This window comes from Bubalus kerabau, chromosome 19 (assembly GCF_029407905.1).
Source record: "Bubalus kerabau isolate K-KA32 ecotype Philippines breed swamp buffalo chromosome 19, PCC_UOA_SB_1v2, whole genome shotgun sequence".
In the NCBI taxonomy this organism is placed as follows: domain Eukaryota; kingdom Metazoa; phylum Chordata; class Mammalia; order Artiodactyla; family Bovidae; genus Bubalus; species Bubalus kerabau.
This window is the reverse complement of record NC_073642.1, coordinates 45,418,089-45,426,179: the sequence shown is the minus strand read 5'-3', so window position 1 is coordinate 45,426,179 and position 8,091 is coordinate 45,418,089. Positions and strand designations below refer to the sequence as shown.

General features: G+C 38.7%; 1 pseudogene; it reads left to right on the top strand.

Moving 5' to 3' along the window:
- Positions 1 to 85: 85 nt before the first annotated feature.
- On the top strand, positions 86 to 5,763 carry LOC129633634 (40S ribosomal protein S25-like; annotated as a pseudogene).
- The last annotated feature ends 2,328 nt before the right edge of the window (positions 5,764 to 8,091 follow it).

Here is an 8,091-nt window from a genome sequence, read left to right as displayed (position 1 = left end):
TGTACTTAAACTATATTGTTTCTGCTTAGAAGTATGTTTATTTCTCTTCTCCCACATAGGATAGAGTGAACAGTATTTAGTAACTGTTAAAATTAGGTAGAGTTAGTATGGGGGTGCCTTGGGTAAGTAACATAGGTCTTTCCTTAGAAGGATGGTAGTTACAAGTATTCTAAACTTAATGAATTAACATAGTAAAATAGAAATTTGTGGTAAGGAAGAGCAAACTAACCCTCTAGCTTTAGACTTAAAAATTCTGTTGCTGTCTCTTGTGCTACCATTTATTTCAGAATTGCTGTTGTAAGCAACCAAGGTATGTGTGTTTTTGCTCATAATAATAGAAAAATCATTAGTGGCAGCTTGGAGGAAATTGCAGTGTAGGCATCTGTACATTTTAGCTTTTTAAAAAAAATATGACTGGACTCTTTCCAAAAACAACATTAGGAAGCTCAGGGTCCTCTTGTTATTTTAATAGAGATGTGATAGAGTGGAAAAAAATCAGGAAATAGGTTTTAATTCAGGCTCTACCATGCTAATCTTTGGCAAGTCTGTTCCTGTGAGCTCCAGTTTTCTCATCTATAAAATGAAAAGATTAGAAAAGAGCAGTGATTTTCCACAGAGGTCAGGGCTCAACAGAGCTTGAGCGGGACTTCTGCTTTCTTCCTCAGATATACCTCCAGGAGGGAAAACATATCCTTTCTACCTCCCTGCCTTTTGCACTTTCTAAAAGGCTACACATAAGGTGAACTGGAACCAGTGATAGTGTGGTATTTGTAGGAATTGGATGGAGGCAGAAGAATGATAAAGAATTTGCTTCTAGGAAATTTCCAGTGTCTTAATATCATAGTTGATCATTTTTGTGATATGCTGATATCTATCCAGTTGAATTGTGCTGGAGAAGACTCTTGAGAGTCCCTTGGATTGCACGGAGATCAAAGCAGTCAACCCTAAAGTACATCAACCCTGAATATTCATTGGAAGGACTGATGTTGAAGCTGAAACTCCAATACTTTGGCCACCTGATGCAAAGAGCTGACTCATTTGAAAAGACCCTCATGCTGGGAAAGATTGAGGGCAGGAGAAGAAGGGGTGACAGAGGATGAAATGGTTGGATGGCATCATTGACTCAGTGGACATGAGTTTGAGCAAACTCCGGGAGATAGTGAAGGATAGGGAAGCCTGGCATATTGCAGTCTGTGAGGTTGCCAGGAGTTGGACAGGACTGAGCAACAAAAATCCAGTTGAAAGAAATATGTATACTTTTAAATGTTTCAGTGTATATACTTTTAAATGTTTCAACATATTGCCAGATAATACATTACAAAATAATACTACTAGTCTACTTATTTTAACCTTATCTTTGTCTTACTGTAGCTTTATAAGATCTTTTTCTGTCTTACTATCATTGTGTCAGGAGTCTGGGCATGACTTAGCAGTATCTTCTACTGAGGGTTCAAGAAGGTTGTAATCCAGTTGTTGGCCAGGTTGTATTCTCATGTGAAGACTTGCCCAGGGAAGATTTCACTAACTGCTGCACTTCGAAGCTACTGCAAATTGTGAGGTTGTGGGACTGAGGTTGCTGTTTTCTTGCTGGATGTAAGCCAGGTGCTGCTCTCTAGAAGACTCCTGCCAGGATGTATCTATGCTTCTGTTTTGTGTTTTCATGTATATCATTCATGAACCTTTTGTCCCCTGCATTGGAAGCGTTGCAGTTTCTTAACCGCTGGATCACTAAGGAAGTTCCTGTGATTTCTTCTTTTCTAAGCCCCTTATCCTCCTTACCCCTAGATGTTTCGTCCTCACAATTCCCTAGCCCTCCCTTGCAGGAGTCACTGCCGCCCACTTCTGAACTGTTATGTAATTTGGAAATGAAGGAGGCAGGCAGTTAGGGAATGGAGGGAGAAAAGGGAGACCCTACCCCATGTCATCAAATATTAAGATGCACGCATATCCAATATTGAATATCTTTTCTCAGAAAACTTTCTGAATGGATTATCCTTGTTTTGGAAATTAATTGACTGTGTTGACTCATTAATGATTTGATACGCATTTTAAGCAGTCATGGATATGTCAGAATTTTTGAGAAATGTAAAACTCTAATGTGCTAATTATTTTTAAATGTAAGGAAATTCATATGTTTTAAAATGAAAAATTGTTTATATATGAATTTAATGGAACATTTAAAAATTTTGTAGTTTAATTTTCTTAAATTGGTGTCTGCCCTTTTCATGCCTAGATCTCAGGCATTTGTTTCTGGAAAAGCTTGCAGGCCCTGGGCTTCCTACCTGCAGTGTGAAATGGACAAATTGGATTTGATCAAGTCTTCCTATAGGAAGAGATCAGTAAGGGAACAAAAAGTTGGCAGTAGTTTATCAACATCCCATCAGTTCAGTTCAGTTCAATTCAGTCAATCAGTCGTGTCCTACTCTTTGCAACTCCATGAATCACAGCACACCAGGCCTCCCTGTCCATCACCAATTCCCGGAGTTCACTCAAACTCACGTCCATCGAGTTGGTGATGCCATCCAGCCATCTCATCCTCTGTGGTCCCCTTCTCCTCCTGCCCCCAATCCCCCCCAAAGTCTTTTCCAATGAGTCAACTCTTCGCATGAGGTGGCCAAAGTATTGGAGTTTCAGCTTTAGCATCAGTCCTTCCAATGAACACCCAGGACTGATCTCCTTCAGAATGGACTGATTGGATCTCCTCGCAGTCCAAGGGACTCTCAAGAGTCTTCTCCAACACCACAGTTCAAAAGCATCAATTCTTCGGCGCTCCGCTTTCTTCACAGTCCAACTCTCACATCCATACATGACCACAGGAAAAACCATAGCCTTGACTAGACGGACCTTTGTTGGCAAAGTAATATCTCTGCTTGTGAATATGCTATCTAGGTTGGTCATAACTTTCCTTACAAGGAGTAAGCATCTTTTAATTTCAGGTAATTAAGCAATTTCAGTAATTCTTAATAGCATGACAGATTTAATTATTTGAATAGGTATTGGCTAATGGGACCTAGGGAAACACAGGAAAATTTCTTTTGCATTAAAGCAATTCTAGGCAGAGTAGTATTTGTTTAGAGTGATATACTGCCAGGGCTGCCACAACAAAATACCACAAACTAGGTGGCTTAAACAACAAATGTATTTTCTGACATCTCAGGAGGTGGAAAGCCCAAGATCAAGGTCAGCAGGTTTGGTTTTTTATTTTTGTCTTGAGTCTTCTTTCCCTGACTAGCAGAAGGCCACCTTGCTGTGTTTTCACATGACTTTTCTCTGTGTGTATGCAGGTCTGTCCTCATCTCTTCTTAATAAGGAAAGCAGTTACAATGGATTAGGGCCTACCTATGTGACCTCACTTTATTGTAATTACCTCACTACAGATCCTGTCTCCAAGCACAGTCATGTTATGATGCACCAGGGGTTCGGATTTCAACATATGCATTTTGAGAAGATACAATTAAGCCCATAACAATTGTCATCTTTTATTTTATGCAATAGCAAACTTGATGATAAAGCACACTTCAATTAAGGTAAATCTGTTTTCCTACTGTCTTCCAGTGGGAATATACTGCCCTCCCACCCCTCAGTGAAACATAGCAATAGCAAGAGTAAGACCTTAAGCTCAAAAGCAGAAACAATTTTGAATTACTCTGTACCCTCCAGATCCTCCCCCCGCAATTTTGATTTTTTTCTTCCTGTTTTACCAAGTCTTTTCTTTATATTGTCTTTCTTCAGTTCCTTCTTCAAATGATGAGCATACCTTCCAGATACAGAGTTGCTCCATTTCATGTGGAAGATTCTGTAACTTGGCTTCCCTTTCCCCTTTTGTCTGAGATCTCAATGAACTGTTTAAAAAAAAACAACACCTAATTTTATGGAAGTAGAGTTGATTTACAATACTGTGCTCTATAGCAGTGTGATTCAGATATATAGATACGTATTCTTATCCATATGGTTTATTATAGAATATTGGATATAGTTCCCTGTGTTGTACAGTAGGACCTTGTTTATTCTATATACAATAGTTGCATTTGCTAACCCCAGCCTCCCAACCCATCCTTCCCCCTTCCCCCTCTCCATAACAACCACAAGTCAGTTCTCTATGTCTGTGAGTCTGTTTCTGTTTTGGTAGGTAAGTTTTCAATGAACTCTTCTACCACCTCACTTATCCCCCTCTTTTTTTGATTTCTCTTTCACCTTCCTTTTTATTTTCGGTGTTACTGTGTGCAAAGGCCTAGACATACAGAGTAAGACGAGATACATGTTCTTTTCATGAAGTTTACTGTCCAACGTGAGAAGACGACCTTTAAAAAAAATGCACTGACTTTAGATGGTAACTGAGAGTTGTGATTTGATGTGAAAGCAAGGGGGTAGCTATTATAAGAGAGTATGTGTTTTAAATTTAAATAGAGCTTGGAGAAGGCCTAATGAAGTGGTATTTGAGGTGAAACCTCCCCATTGAGAAGAAGAGTTACTTTCCTGCAGATGGATATTTGGGTTGTTTTTCTTCCTATTTATTTATTTTGCTGTTAAAAACATTGATGCTTTGAACATTCTTATACACATTTCTTGATGGGTATTTCCAAGAATTTTAAGGTTAAATTTAGGAGTGTTAATTGTATGTTATTCTGTATGTGAATGTTTAGCTTTCAGGATGGTGCCAAACCATTTTCCACAATAATTATACCAATTTACATCCACGAGGGAAACAAAAGAAATTCCATTTAATAGGCTCCCCTGGTGGCTCAGTGGTGAATCCGCCTGCCAGTGCAGGAGACATGGGTTCAATCCCTGATCTGGAAAGATCCCACATGGCGAGGAGCAGCTAAGCCCATGTGCCACAGTTGGGCCTGTCTGTGCTCTGGAGCCTGGGAGCATCAACTACTGAGCCCGTGTGCCCAGAGCCTGTGCTCTGCAATGAGAGAAGCCGCTGCAGCCTTTTTGTCCGACATCGTAGTGAGGCGGCAGTTGTTGCAGCTGCTCTCCAGGCTTCGCTATGCCGCCCAAGGATGACAACAAGAAGAAAGATGCCAGAAAGTGGACCAAGAAAGACAAAGATCCAGTGAACAAATCTGGGGCCAAAAAGAAGTGGTCCAAAGGCAAAGTTCGGGACAAGCTCAATACTAGTCTTGTTTGACAAAGCAACATGACAGACCCTGTAAAGAAGTTCCCAACTCTAATAATTTATAACTCCAGCTGTTGTCTCTGAGAGTCTGAAGATTCGTGGTTCCCTGGCCAGGGCAGCCCTTCAGGAAATCCTTAGTAAAGGACTTATTAAACTGGTTTCAAAACAGAGCTCAAGTGATTTACATCAGACACACCAAGGGTGGAAATGTCCCAGCTGCTGGTGAAGATGCATGAACAGGTCCCACCAACTGTAGATTTTGAAAAATAAAACTTTATTAAATAAAAAAACAAAAACAAGAGAAGCCACTGCAATGAGAAGCCTGCAACTAAAGAGTAGCCCCACTGCTCACCAAAATGAAAGAAAAGCCTGTGCAGCAATGAAGACACAACACAACCAAAGGAAAAAAAAAAAAAGACTCAGAGCCAGGGTTCGTTAAAAAAAAACAAAACAGAGAAATTCTATTTGAGAATCTCCCAAACTTCCCATAAGAATCTTCATTCTTGTCAGTACTTCACAAATTTAATTTTTACCAATCTAAATATGTATTTTTACCAATTTTTCATTGCAATTTTAATTGTATTTTCCTGATTATTATCTGTTTTTTTAATTTTACTTTTTAAAATAAATTTAAAAATACATTGTGGGTAGCAGACTTTTGTGAGTGATATATTGCAAATATCGAATTTGTCATTTTATGGTTAACACTTTTTGTGTCTTGTTTAATAGCTCTCTCCTAACCCTGAGGCCACAGATAATTCTCTATTTTCTTTGAAATGTTTCTAAAATATGTACTCATATCTAATTATTTTATCTATCACTGATTCCTTTTTTCCTTGTGGATACTTAGCACTCTTTATTGAAAAGTCCATTCTTTCTCCAGTGACCTAAATGGCATCTCTGTCTTATCAAATTTCCAAGTGTGCATGGATCTACTTCTGGGCTTTCCATTCTGTTTTATTGGTTGTTTGTTTTGTACCAGCGCAGTGTACCACGTTCATTTCTGTGGCTTTATGGTAAGTCATGCTATTACATTTTAGAAGCAACCAGTAAAAGTTCTGTAAACCTATTTGAGATCTTAATTGGAAATTAATTTAATCTAGGTCATTTTTAAAGAAATTGACATCTTTACAATATTGAATCTTGCTATCAATGAACATGATATTGCTCTACTTACGTTTCAATGAAGTTTTATAATTTTTTACATGCCACTCTTGAATACCTTTTAAAAAGATTTATTTTGTAGGTTATAAGGAGCTCTTGATCTGAGCCACAGTCAGTTCCAGGTATTCTTGGAAAAGACCCTGATGCTGGTAAAGATTGAAGGTAAAAGGAGAAGCAGGCAGCAGAGGATGAGATGGTCAGATAGCATCACTGACTCAATAGACATGAATCTGACCAAACTCTGGGAGGACGGGGGAGTCTGATGTGCTGCAGTTGGTGGGGAAGCAAAGAGTCGGACACTGTTTAGTGACTGAATAATTCCTAGATAACTAATGATTTTTATTATTTATTTAAATGGTCTATTTTTGGCGGTGCTGGGTCTGCGTTGTGCTGGCTTTTCTCTACGTGTGGCGAGCAGGGGCTGCTCTGTTGCAGTGTGGGGGCTTCTCACTGTAGTGGCTTCTCTTGTGGGGCCTGGGCTCTGGGATACATGGGTTCAGTAGTTGCAATTTCTGGGCTCTAGAGCACAGGCTCAATAGTTGTGGCGCACAGGCTTAGTTGCTCCAAGGCGTGTGGGATTCTTCTGGACCAGGGATCAAACCCATGTCTCCTACATTGGCAGGTGATTCTTCACCACTGAGCCACCAGGGAAGCCCCTAGATTGTCTCTTTAAAAAAATTGCTTTCTAACTTTGTTATATAGATATGCGACTGCTTTTTAACTTTTTTTTCTCTCTCTTTTTTGTTTTTTTGACATACCATGTGGCTTGCAGGATCCTCATTCCCTACCAAGGATTGAACCTTGGGCCATGGCAGTTAAAGCGCCAAGTCCAAACCATGAGACTGCCAGGGAATTCCCGACTTCTTTTTTTTTCTTAACTTTAATTTTTGTACAATTGTAGATTCATAGGAAGTTGTAAAAATAGTACAGAGAGTTCCATGTACTCTTTACCCAGTTTCCCAATGGTTCTATCTTATATGGATATAGTACAGTATCAAAGCCAAGAAATGGACATTAGTGCAACATATATGTATAGTTCTGTGTCATTTTATCAAGTGTATGGATTCCTGTAACCATCAACGCTATCAAAAAACATCTGTTCCATTACCACAAAGCTCTCCCTCATGCTGCCCATTTATGGATCTATCTACCTGGCATTCGAGTATTATTTTTAGACCCTGGTAGTTAATAATCTATTCTCCTTATCTGTAATTTTATCATTTTGAGGAATTTATCTAAATGGACTCATACAATACATAGTCTTTGAGAATTTTTTTTTCACTCAATATAAATGCCCTGAGATACATCTGAATCATTGCATGTGTCAATAGGTCATTCCTTTTTTATTTCATTTTCTGGATGTATTACAGTTTGTTTAGTCATTCAGCTATTGAAGGAGCAATTGCTTTTTTAATATAAAAGCAAATGCCCACTTTAATCATAATTCTGAATTGCTTTTTTGGTGTTAATATCTATGGTTTTATAAAGCATAGTAAACTAAGCTAGGTATTACTATTTTTCATTTTGGCCATGGCACATGGCATGTGGCCATGTTCTCTGACCAGGGATCGAACTTGCCCCCTGTGGTGGAAATGTGGAGTCTTAACCACTGGACAGCCAGGGAAGTCTCAGTATTATTAATTTTTTTTGGTTAATAAGATTTGAGACATATATAAATGATATCTATGATATACATTATAGTTATAACTAGACAATTAAAATTCACACATTTATATGAAATATTTGTAACTCTATTTCTTTATTTTGACCACCCTGTGGGGCTTTTGTGATCTTAGTTTCCCAAC